The following is a 13,562-nucleotide window of genomic DNA, read 5'->3' as shown; positions in this document are numbered from 1 at the left end:
ACAGAATGTCCTTGAAGCTGGGGCCACGTGGGGACCGTGGGGTGGGGAAAACCAACGTTTGGGGTGACGACTTGTCGTTTTTGTAGGGTCTTGGAAACGAATCATAGTGATTTAAAACATGGGGTCCAGACCCCAAGCAGATCCTACCTCTGCCTCTTATGAGCCGTGTGGCTAAAGCATTGTACGTCTCCGTTCCCTGATGGGACGAATGGGGATGATGATAATCCCACGTCATAGAGGACCGTAAAGACGAAGTGAAATTTAACATTAACAAAACACTTAGCGCCATGTCTGACACGCAGGAGGTGTCCGTGGTGGCTCGTTCAAGACGTAAAGAAATACACAGATTAGTTTGGAAGACTTGGGGACAGTCTGTGGTGACGTTTGTGAACATACGTGGACTCCATGCCACTTCATTTCTTCTCCAGCTTTCAGATGCTCTTGACCACATGTGTCACACTGTTGAATGAGAAAGAATTTTTCTCAAATGGACAGTTCTTTGTCCAGAGAGTCTGCAGCGCCACTGAAATGACGAGAGGGAAATAAAAGGCTTTGCAGTACCGTGTCCCAATTAGCTGTGCTTAAAATGCCCTGATAAATTGATTTAGTTCGTATGTGTGGGTAACCGTTTGTGCGAACTTGCTTCAAGTCAATTGACTCTAGAGTCACTGAGACACAGAATACGGACAGAGAAGTAGTATGGCTAGAGCTTGGCTTTTCTGGACTCTCTATGGGATAGGTGTTTTGTTCTGTTTTGTTTTTGTTTTCAGGTAGGAAACATCTTTATTATTGGCCTCGACTCATTCATCATACAGTGTCCAACGTGGATTCCGTGTCCTGACAACCTGCCTGGCGCATTACTCCGCTGGCCGCTCTGGTCCAGACGTCAGGCCGTCCCCCGAGGGAAGCCAACCCCACCGGCCCCAAAAGTTCATGCCTGGGGTGCTGAGCGCCAGCCTGTCCCAGGAATGGGCCCCTTGGTTCCTGGCCCTCTACTCCGGCCAGCAGTTCTGGGGAGGCCGAGGCTGGAGCCCGACACTCTCCTTGGTTTCGGGATCGTTTAAGAAAACCGAGGAGACAAACGTTTCACCGTCTTTAAAAACACAGGAGTCTGAGGAGAGAAGCCAAGGTCCGCCGCTTGGCAGCTCCGTGGGAGGACGAAGCATCCGTGTCCCTTGCCGCCGACCCACTCTGCGCCGCCTCCTTATGCCCACGCGGAAGCCCATTTTCAGGCGGCGGTACTGGCACAGGTGGTGCTGGCCGACCTGGCAGCGACGGTCGGAGCCGCGGGTGTAGCCGGGGTAGCTGCGGTTGCTGTGGATGCCTCCGCTGGAAGCAGCTCTCGGGGCCCTCGCAGGGGAAGACGCTGTAGCGCTTGCCGCTCGACATGTGCCCACACCCCATGCAGTCCACCTGCAGCTCCGGCTTCGCCAGGCTCGGAGTCGCTGGCAGCGCCCGGGGCTGAGGCCCAGGAAGCTGCTGGAGGCCTGCAAGGCCCCGTGGCCAGCACTTCGCGAGCTGCCGCCCCCTCTGTGGCCGCACCTTCCCTGCCTGGGCCTCAGGCGGGGCCCCGGACTCGCTCGCCTTTGCCGCCGCCGCCACCCACCCTGGGAGCCGGCCTCGTGCTGCAGCCGCTTTTCTCTGGGATCGTTTTTATCATTTCTCTGCTCTCCTCTGTCTCAGTCTCCCGACGCCTTCCTGCGTCTGCAGCCCACACATTGTCGGGGAAGTTTGGGTTTGGAATGGCAGACTAAATAGTGGTTCCCAACCCAGTGCCAACCAGCAAAGCATGAAGGACTTTGGCGTTTTTTGTCTTTTTTTTTTTTTTTTTTTTAAAGATTTTGTTCATTGGACAGTGAGAGATCACAAGTAGGCAGAGAGGCAGGCAGAGAGAGGGGGAAGCAGGCTCCTTGCTGAGCAGAGAGTCCGATGCAGAGCTGGATCCCAGGACCCTGAGATATTGACCTGAGCCGAAAGCAGAGGCCTTAACCCACTGAGCCACCCAGGCGCCCCTGTGGCCATTTTTTTTTAAAGAAAAGACAGATGCTTATGTCCAACTCTAGACTCAGGGAGTCAGAGCCCTCTGGGATAGGCCCCAGGGTACAAGGACCAAGCATGTTTACCATCTAGATGCATTTCACGGCAGCTTTTTTGGCACTGGGCTTTCCATTATCTGAAAAAAAACATTCAGCGAGATTGGGAGAACCCAATAAACTAACGTTTGATGACATTTAGCAGGGCTCTGCCCTTCAGGGTCTGGGATAGCGTGAGCTACATGTTTGGTGTAACGTGTTACACACCCTTAGGTCTTGTCAGAAAGGGATGGATTGGGGCGCCTGGGTGGCTCCGTAGGTTAAAGCCTCTGCCTTCGGCGCACGTCATGATCCCAGGGTCCTGCGATGGAGCCCCGCATCGGGCTCTCGGCTCAGCAGGGAGCCTGCTTCCTCCTCTCTCTGCCTGTCTCTCTGCCTACTTGTGATCTCTCTCTGGGAAAAAGAATATATATATATATATATATATATATATATATATATATATATATTAAACCTTTAAAAAACAAAATAAATTTAAAAATTTTGAAAACGTTACGGACTGTTTTTTCTTTTGCTTGGTTTTGTACATCAATTTTATGTATTTCACAGAGAACGAGCCAGACAGCATAAGCAGGGGGGGACAGCAGGGGGAGAGGGAGAAGCAGGCTCCCCGCTGAGCAGGGAGCCCAACAAGAGGCTGGATCCCAGGACCCTGAGATCAGGACCAGGACCTGAGCTGATCCCAAGAGTCGGACTCTGAGCCAAACCGAGCCACCCAGGCACCCTTACAGGAAAATAAATGGCCAGGCTAAAGAAAGAGCAGGGACAAAGTGAGGCCTGTCATTAGAAGAGGCGTGTGAGACCTGTTCACCAACGGCAAGGTAACGCGTCGTCTTCTCACTCGGGACTTAACAGATACAGAGAGTCAACATATTTGTGAGATAATCAGATCAATCTGAACTGTGACTTGACATGTCACGCCACTGAGAAATTATGTTGAAATGTTTAAAGAGTGACGATACTTTTGTGGGTCTATCTATGTGTGTGTCGCACAAGGGCAGTTTTGTTCCCTGGGAGATGTTTGGCCACGTCTAGGACACATTCGGTGGTCAGAAGCAGGAGTGAGGAAGACACTCTCTGCCTCTGGTGTGTGGAGACCAGGGGTGCTGCTAAGCATCCTAGTAAGCTCAGGACAGGGCCCTCAGCCAAGAACGATGGGGCCCAAGATGTGGGCAACGCCAAGATTGGGAAACCCTGTTCTGGAGACACATGTTGAAGTAGCTGTGCGTCCAATGACAGGATGAAGATATTTGCTTCAAGGGGCGCCCGGGTGGCTCAGTGGGTTGAGCCGCTGCCTTCGGCTCAGATCATGATTCCAGGGTCCTGGGATTGAGCCCTGCATGGGGCTCTCTGCTCAGCACGGAGCCTGCTTCCCCCCTTCTCTCTCTGCCTGCCTCTCTGCCTACTTGTGATCTGTCAAATAAATAAATAAATAAATAAATAAATAAAATCTTTAATTAAGAAAAATAAAAAAGAAGAGATTTATTCAACATAGGCCTAAATGGGTTAACAACGTAAATGTCCAACAACATGTGAATGAAGAAACAGACTGAGTATATCCATACAAGGCAATGCTATACACCGGTAAAGAAGGAATCAACTACTGATCAATGCAACAAACATGCACGACTTAAACACACTGTCTCCCCAAAAGCAGCTAAAACAGTATACACAATAGGATTCTATGTAAATGAAATTCTATTTAGAAATTCTGACCTATACAGTGAGAGAAAGCAGCCTGTGGTTGGCAAAGAGAAGGGTAACGGTGGGGTCAAGGAGTGGGAAGGAGCATGAGGAAACTTTCTGGAGTCCTGGAAATGTTTTCATCTGACCATGCTGGTCGTGGTTCTAAAAATGCATACAGTTGTCAAAACGAAAATTAGGCATGTACACCTGAAACTCATGTAACACTGCACATCAAATATACAAAAAATAAAAACAAAAAGCCATACATTTAAAATACACACAATGTACACGATTTCCCTAATCACACTGACTGTAACAAGTATCGAGAGAAGAATCCCACTCATAACTACATTAGAAGGAGTAAAATACCTACGAACAAATTTAACCAAGAAAGTGAAAGACCTGCACGAAACTGAAAAGATGCAATTCATGCAAGGATATCCCGTGTTCATGTATGAATGAGTATTATTAAAATGTCCACACTATCCAAGTCAACCTACAGATTCAACGCTATCCCAGCATTTTTCGCAGAAAAAGAACAATCTTAACATTTGTATGAAACCGCAAAACACCCCAAATAGCAAAACAAAAAACAAAAAACAAAAAAACCAGGAGGCACCACCTTTCCCAATTTTAAACTGTTACCACGAAGATACAGAAATCAAACGAAATGGCATTGGCATGAAAACAAATACACAGATCAATGAAAGAGAGGAGAGTTCAGAAATAAACATACATATATGTATAGATATATGGGTTTAATCACATATAATAAGAAAGCCAAGAATATGCAATAAGGAAAAAAAAGAGTAACCTCCATCAATAGTGCTGGGAAAACAGGACAGCCACATGCAAAAGAATGAAACTGGACCACTACCTTACACCACAAACAAAAAGTAAATAAAAATGGATGAAAGACGTGAATGTAAGACCAGAAACCATAAAACTCCTAGAAGAAAACACTGTCAAGTAGGCTACTTGACTGAGGTCTTGCTGACAATTGTTTGATTTGGCAACAAAAGCAAAAGCAAACAAACTCAGACTAAATCAAATTAAACAACTTCTGCACAGCCAAGAAAAAAACAAAATGAAAAGGCAGCCTGGTGAATAGGGGAGAGTATTTATATATCGTATATCTGATGAGAGATGAACATCCAGTATCTATACAACAGATACTGTATAGATGTAAGACATACATCTATATCTTATACAACTCGACAGCAAAATCTAGTTTGATTTAAAAATGCCCAGAGGATCTGAGGAGACATTTTTCCAAAGGAGACATACAGATGGCCAACAGACACAGTAAAAAAAAAAAAAAAAAATGCTCAACATCACAAGTCATCAGGGAAATGCCAATCAAAACCATCGTGAGTTCTATCACCTCACACCCGTTAGAATGGCTACCATCAAAAAGACTAGAAGACTAGACTAGAAGACGAGAAGTGACCACTGCTGGCAAGGAGGGGAAGAAAAGGGAACCCTTGTGCACTGCTGGTAGAATGGATATGATGTAACCACTACGGAAAACAGTATCCTCACAAAGCTCAAAGTAGAACTACCATAGGATCAAGCAATTCAACTTCTGGTTCTTTATCTAAAGGGAACAAACACTATCTCCCAGAGACAGCAGCGGCATTTCCATGTTCACTGCACCCCTGTTTACGATAACTAAGATATCTCCATCGACAGGTGCAGGGATTTTTACAAACATCAGAGACACATGCACATATGTGTGCATGCACATGCACTCACACACAATTGTTCAGGCATAGAAAGGAACGAAATTTTGCCATCTGTAACAACACAGATGGACCCTGAGGGCATTACACTAAGGGAAGTGAGACAGAAAAAGATACATACTGTATGATCTCACTTAAACATGGAATCTTCAAAACAAAAACAAAAGCAGAAACAAAAACAAACCACCATGAAAAATACTATGAACTCACAAATACAGAGAGTGGATTGGTGGTTGCCAGAGGCAGGGTGTAGGGGTGGGTAAAACAGGTAAGGCAATCAAAAGGAACAAACTTCCCGTTATCAAATAATTAAGGTCTGGGGATGTAATATACAGCTCCATATAGGACTCTAGTTAATACTACTATATTGCATACCTGAAAGCTGAGAGTCATTTTTAAAGGTTCGTATTTAAAAAAAAAAAAAAAAAAAAAAAAAAGGATGATGTTAACTAGACTTACTAGGGTGATCATTTCACAATATTGAGAAATATCAAATCATGACATACATGTCTGAAACTAATATTATATGTTAATTATACTTCAATTTCAAAGAGGACACTCATTTTTTAAAAAGTACCTTGATTGGGGTGACTTATGTTTTATATGTCTACACTTATGTCAGAACTTAATAAATTATACACTGTAAATATGTACACTTTATGGGATGTCCATTCTAATTCAGTAAAACTTCAAGAGAAAAAAAAAAAAAAATCTAAATGGTGTCTTGAATAATTAGTCCCCTCTTCCCTTTTCCATAAATAAATTGCTACAGACAAACACTAAAAATGTAGATAACTTGAAAAAAGAAGAAACTTGAGTGAGCTGGGAAAACCACTTAAACTGAGCCTATGAAACCAACAACAAATGTCCTTTTCACGTGTGAAACAATCAATATTCGTCAAAATAAGGATCTAGATGGGAAAGCCCACTGTACCAGGAAGTTTCTGACCTAAATCTCATTCTCCGCCATCTCTTCCCCAACCAACTTCCAGCCACCAGTGATCATTTAAAAAGTCTAGACCTATATAATACTTTTGAAGGATTAAAGAATTTGGCACTCATATACATAAACGATACTTTTTTCCCCAAGGATCTGAGAGAGAGAACGCACGTGTGCGTTAACAGGAGAGGAAGAGAGAATCTCCAACAGACTCTGTGCTGAGTGGGGAGCCTGAGGCGGGGCTGGATCAAAGGACCATGACCCGAGCTGAAGGCAGAGGCTTCAACCCACAATGTTGAACATAAACATTTTTAAGTTGGTTCTAGGCAGACACATGGTAATGATATTACACTATACAGAGCTCTGATCAGTCATGGCTTTCAAACACTCTCTCTCTTTTTTTTTTACTAAGAACATGTTAATGGAGGAAAAACTCTTGGGAGAATTGGTGAGTTTGCAACTTACGTCTCCAGCTGCGGCAGCCTGCGAGTTGGTGTAAATCCCAAAGGGTCCAGAATCTGAGTAACTGGCGTTAAAAGCGGAAACCTGAAATAGAACGAAATTTTACTGGATGTCATTTTACCAGGGAACACAGGGCCCAATTTCCCAAATAGACAAAAGCCTGGGACCTTCCCGGTACAAGCGAAAGAGATGAATTACGATTTCACGTAACCAGTTCTGGCAAGGGCCGCAGTGTTTTGGATGTGGGTTACTTCTTTCAAAACCATAATGGTTTTAACATTTTTCACTTAAATCTTTCTAAACCAGACTGCTCGCTTTACTTTTTTGCTGGTATTTTCTAACGTTCTTTGATGATTAAAGGTTAACGTCCACATTTATTTATTGTGATCACAGTATTATCACAGCGGCAGGATGGCTGAAGGGTACACACACTGTGGGCTTCAGTATCAGACAAGCCCGCTCTGTTCCCTCTGCTAGTGCTGAGGGCCCCCTTTTTTGCCAATTCACTTACACTTCTCCTACAGACGAAAGTCAAAGGGCTGGGGGAAAATGCTCAGCAGACGTTACCAGATATCCAAGGTAGCCGCAAGTTCAGCCTCAGGACTGGGTATTGCTGTCTGCAGTCTGAGCAGAGTGTTCCGCTCCCTGAGGACAACAAGAATGCTCAGTGTCGTGTTTCCCAGTGTTTATGTGGACGCTTCACACAAAGATCACCTAGGCTGTTTTTAAAAGTACAGACTTTCCAGTTCCTCTAACAGATTTACTCAATCAGATCCCCACAGATGCAATCTGGAAAGCCGCATTTCAAAAATAATTCCAGGTGATTCGTAGGCATGTGAAAGTTGGAGAACCACGGGCTTAGCCCACAGAAGGCGTAAGAAGAAATGTTCTTTCAGGATTTGAAGTTTAATGACCATTTTGAGACTATCCTATTCATATCTCAAATTTCCGGCCAAATGCTCAAGTAGGAATTTCCATTAAATGACATCACTGATCAGAACTGAACTGCAGCCACCCAAAAGCATCCTTAACATTCAGAGGTAAAGAGTAGTATGAAGAAAACAGCAGCATGAGCGAGGAAAGAGGAAACATAGAGGGAATTCAAAGAGCAGCAGCTAAATGTGATAAAGGACTAATTTAAGATAACGGTTTTCAAACAATGCTCCAGGGAACGCCAAGGTTCTACGGAGACAATTCCAAGGCATTTGGTGACAAGTAAACATTAAAAAATTTCTTTAAAAGGGAACATTTTTGGTTTAGCATTGCAGCTAGGAAACTGTAGGGGATGAAAAAGGTTCCTCTGCTTTTAAAAAAAAAAAAAAATTGTTTTTTTTGAGAACCATCATTTATGCGGTACCTGGGTGGCTCAGCGGGTTAAGCCTCTGCCTTCGGCTCAGGTCATGATCCCAGGGTCCTGGGCTCAAGCCCCGTATCAGGGCTCTCTGCTTGCTAGGGAGCCTGCTTCCTCCTCTCTCTCTCTCTGCCTGCCTCTCTGCCTACTTGTGATCTCTGTCAAATAAATAAATAAAATCTTAAAAAAAAGCAAGACCATCGATAATCTCTGTCTGCAAGAGACTCATCTTAGACTCAAAGACACCTCCAGATTCAAAGTGAGGGGGTGGAAAACCATTTGCCATGCTAACGGACCTCCAAAGAAAGCTAGGATAGCAATCCCTGTATCAGACCTATAGAGATGAACCCAAAGACCAATAATGGATGATGAAGGACACTATATCATAAAGGGTCTATCCAACAAGAAGATCTAACCATCGTAAATATTCATGCCCCTCACATGGGATCAGCCAATTATATAAGCCAGTTAATAACAAAATTAAAGAAACACACTGGTGATAATACAGTAATCGTCAGGGACCTTAACACGCCCTCACTGCCAAGGACTGACTGTCTAAGCAGAAGATCAACAAGGAAACAAGGGCTCTGGATGACACACTGCACCGGATGGACTTCACAGATACAGTCAGAGCATTCCACCCTAAGGCAACAGAATACACAGTCTTCTCGAGTGCACGTGGAACATTCTCCAGAACAGAACACCTACTGGGACACAGATCAGGTCCCAACTGGTACCAAAAGACTGGGATCATTCCCTGCCTATTTTCAGACCACCATGATTGGAAACTGGAACTCAATCACAAGAGGAAAGTTGGAAAGAACTCAAATACACGGAGGCTAAAGAAGAATTTTAAACTTCAGGGAAACCAACGAAAATGAAAGCATAACTGTGCAAAATTCTGGGGATGCAACAAAGAGAGGGAAGTATCTAGTAATACAAGCCTTTCTCAAGAAACAAGATAGATCTCAGATACACAACCAAACCTGACACCTAAAGAAACTGGAGAAAGAACAGCCAATGAAGCCTACACTCAAGAGTAGAGCAGAAATCAATATAATAAAACCAAAAGGACAGGAGAACAGATCAATGACTAGGAGCTCGCTCCTTGAAAGAATTAGGAAGATCGATAATCCCCTGGACAGATTGATCAAAACAAAAAGGAGCAAGGACCCAAATAAACAAAATCATGAATGAAAGAGGAGACGTCACAACCGCACCAAAGAAATACAAACAACCGTGAGGACGTATTACGAGCATCTATATGCCAACAAATTGGGCAATCCGGAAGAAACAGATGCATCCCTGAGATAGATACACGACCAAAGCTGAACCAGGAAGAAATAGAAAACCTCAACAGACCCATAACCAGCCAAGAAACTGAAGCAGTAATCAAAAATCTCCCAACAAACCAAAGTCCAGGGCCAGAAGTCTTCCCAGGGGAAATTCTACCAACGAGCTACACGAGAATTAATACCCAATCTTCCGAAGCTGTTTCAAACACCAGAAATGGAAGGAGCCCTTCCAAACTCTTTCTATGAGGCCAGCATTACCTTGATCCCCAAACCAGACAGAGACCTCACCAAAAAGGAGAATCACAGAGCAATGTCCCTGATGAACGTGGATGCAAAAATTCTCCCGAAAATACTAGCTAATAGGATCCAACGGTACATGAAGACGATTCTTCACCACGACCAGTGGAATTTAATTCCTGGGATGCAAGGGTGGTTCGATGTCTGCAAATCAATCAATAGGGATAGACTACATAGACGAAGGAAAGGACAAGAACCATATGATCCTCTCAACAGAGGCAGAAAAAGCATAGGACAAACTACGGCATCCTTTCTTGATCAAAATTTCACAGTGTAGGGAGAGGTCCATTCCCATATGGGAATGGACCTCAATATCATAAAAGCCATCTATGAAACGCCCACAGTGAATACCATTCTCAATGGGGAAAAAGAGAGCCTTTCCCTTTTCCCCTAAGGTCAGGAACACAACAGGGATGTTCAGTATCACCACTGCTGTTCAACATAGCACTACAAGTCCTAGCCTCAGCAATCAGACAACAGACAACAGAAAGAATAAAAGGCAGGGGTGCCGGCAAGGCTCAGTTGGCTACGTGTCTGCCTTCAACTCAGGGTCCTGGGATCGAGTCCTGATGATGCTCTCTGCTCAGCAGGGAACCTGCTTCTCCCTCTCCCTCCGTCTGATGCTCTGCCTACTTGTGATTTCTCTATCAAATAAACAAATAAAATCTTTTAAAAAGTAAGCAAGAAAGAAAGAAAGAAAGAAAGGGCAAAGAGGACATGATACTCTATGTGGAAAACCCAAAAAAGACTCCACCCCAGAATTGCTAGAACTCATACAGGAATTCAGCAAAGTAGCAGGATATAAAATCAATGCCCAGAAATCAGGTGCATTTCTATACACTAACAAGGAGACAGAAAAAAGAGAAACTAAGGAGTCGATCCCATTTGCAATTGCACCCAAAACCATAAGATACCTAGGAATAAACCTAACCAAAGAGGTAAAGGATCTGTACTCCAAAAACGGCAGAACACTTATAGGAAAGAAACTGAGGAAGACACGAAGAAATGCAGAAATGTTCCACGCTCATGGACTGGAAGAACACATATTGTTAAAATGTCTATGCTACCTAGAGCAGTCTACATAGTCAACCCAATCCCTATCAAAATACCAGCAACTTTTTTTTTTTTTTTTTTCACAGAGATAGAACAAATAATCCCCAAACTTGTCTGGAACCAGAAAAGACCCCAGACAGCCAAAGGAGTGTTGAAAAAGAACACCAAAGCTGGTGGCATCCCAATCCCAATCTTAAGCTCTACTGCAAAGCTGTAATCATTCAGAGAGTACTGGCACAAAAACAGACAAATGGATCAATGAAACAGAATAGAGAATCTGGAAATACACCCTCAACTCTATGGTCAACTAACCTTTGACCAAGCAGGAGAGAATATCCAATGGAAAAAAGACAGTCTCTTCAACAAATGGTACTGGGAATATTGGACAGCGGCACGCAGAAGAATGAAACTACACTATTGCCTTACACCATACACAAAAATGGACTCAAAGTGGACGAAAGACCTACACCTGAGACAGGAATCCATCAAAATTGTAGAGAACACAGGCAGCAAGTTCCGTGACCTCAGCTGCAGCAACGTCTTGTCAGACACGTCTCCAAAGCCAAGGGTTAACTAAAGGCAAAAAAATGAACTACCGGGACTTCATCCAGATAGAAAGATTTTTGCACAGCATAGGGAACAGTCGACAAAACCAAGAGACAACTGGCAGGATGGAAGAAGGTACTTGCAAAAGACGCGTCAGATAAAGGGACAGTATCCACAATCTAGAGAGAGCTTCCCAAACTCAACACCCAAAGAATCATCTGATCAAGAAATAGGCAGAAGACACGGACAGACGTTTCTGCAAAGACGACATTCAAATGGCCAACAGACACATGAAAAAATGCTCCGGATCACTGGGCGTCAGGGAAATACAAAGCCAAACCACAAAGAGAGACCATTGCACAATGGTCAGAAAGGCTAATATGTATGCATGCACCAATCTATAGGACACCAGCATAAATATATACAAGATTTCTATTCTATGTTAAGTTCCCTAGATAGGGGAAGGCAGGGGAAGGCTCAGGGGCAGTGCCCCAGGGCGATGAGGGGCGGGGCCGGGGCCAGGGCCCCAAGGGCGGCAAGGACTCGCGCAGGGTGGGGGTGGGGGGTCTCCGAGGGCCGACTCACCAAAGGGCTGCTCTGAGACTCCGGCACCGGTCCGGACCCGGGCTCCAGTGTGTGCCGTGGCCCAGTCCCGGGCCAGGACCCCCTGTGCCTGCTGTGTGGTGGCGGCAGGGGACGGGAGCACGCCGCCACCGAGAGAGCCGCCAGCCCAGCCCTCCTGTTGGGAGCCCAGGCCCCAGCCGGCGCAGTCGCAGCGGCGGGAGGGAACGGGCGCGTTCCCCGGCCAGGCTCTGGTTGGCCAGCTGCGGCTTCACCATGGCGACGGCAGGGGGCAGCGGGGCTCCGGCGGGGCAGCTGCAGAAGCGATTCCTAAACCGGTGCACTAGCGCCAGGCCCGGCTGACTCAGGCCTCTGCCGCCCCACACCTGGGCCACTCTGTGCAGAGCGGAGGACCCGCCCACCGGGCACCGGGCACCTCCACCGTCCGGCGCAACCCCACGCCTGGTCTAGGCGCACAGCCTCGGGAGGCCACAGAGGCACGGCGCAGGCGGCGGCCCGGCCCGGGAACCGCCAAACCAAGGTGCGGGCGGAGCTGTTCCTGCAGGGCTGACGGGGCAAGGAGGGGCAGGACCCTCTGGAGTCTCTGGAGGCTGGCAATACCCAAAGGCTCCGTGAGGCCCGTCGTCTGCGCTGGTGTAGACATCCCTGAAATGCACCACGGGTCCCCTCTCCTCGCTGGACGGATGCGTCTGACTGCACTTTCCACCTCAATGAAAGAGATGCTACTGCGTGGAAAGCTCATGCCGCCGCACTTTGTGTACTGCGACCCCACTTAGGGGGACGTCCAGGGCCAGGTGTATTTTCTGGCGGCAGGCACCTGGGTGCAGTCAGGCAGGAGCATGCACGAGGGGCCGCCCCAGGACAGCCAGCCAAGCAGGGGAAGGAGGGCAAGGGCCCAAGCCTGGTGTGGGGAGCTGCCGCGATGAGGGGCCCCAGGGTCTTGGCTGTTCGGAACTACCTGACCGGCCGCGGCTGCGGAGGCGGCTTGCGGGGCGCGGGAGCGCGCGCGAGGTGGGGGGGCGCGGGAGCGCGCGCGCGAGGTGCTGCTTGGAAACAATGGCGGTTGGCTTTTGATTCTTAGCCTGGCGCACGCAGGGGTTCTGTGACACTTGGCGGGGTAGTCCGGCTGGACTGGACGCTTTCTCACCGCGGACCAGGGCAGTTGTATGACCGCCAGATGTTCTCCTGGGCTGGTGGGCTGGGCTGTGGCCTAGGCCATACCCTAGGGGCCGTGGACAGCAGCCACACCTCTTTGACCAGGGACATCTCTGATATTCACAGACATGTGCTGGGGAAAGGGACCTTCCCTGGGGACGCCATGGATGTGGCTGATGTCATCTCATCCCAGACACAGATCAATAGACGCCTCCCTGAGGCAGAAACGCTGGAGGCTGAAGTGACTCACTGGAAGATGTTGTGCCCGTGTTCCACCCAGGGACCAAATACCATCGACCCAGAAACAGTGTGGAAACTGAAGAGCCACATCAGGGACCTACAGCAGAAGCAGATGCGGGA

The 13,562-nt window shown here is 46.8% G+C and overlaps 1 long non-coding RNA gene across 1 annotated transcript; it reads right to left on the bottom strand.

The window, feature by feature from the left end:
• Positions 1 to 6,893: 6,893 nt before the first annotated feature.
• On the bottom strand, positions 6,894 to 8,403 carry LOC309854731. Its single transcript, XR_014306392.1, has 3 exons — positions 8,281 to 8,403; positions 7,435 to 7,568; positions 6,894 to 7,007 (listed from the first exon to the last, which is right to left on the bottom strand). It is a non-coding gene; the product is annotated as an uncharacterized lncRNA (long non-coding RNA).
• Between the last annotated feature and the right edge of the window lie 5,159 nt (positions 8,404 to 13,562).

The sequence above is a fragment of the Mustela nivalis genome (genome assembly GCF_964662115.1).
Source record: "Mustela nivalis genome assembly, chromosome: 19".
Taxonomy (NCBI): Eukaryota; Metazoa; Chordata; class Mammalia; order Carnivora; family Mustelidae; genus Mustela; species Mustela nivalis.
This window is presented reverse-complemented; position numbering and strand designations above follow the sequence as displayed.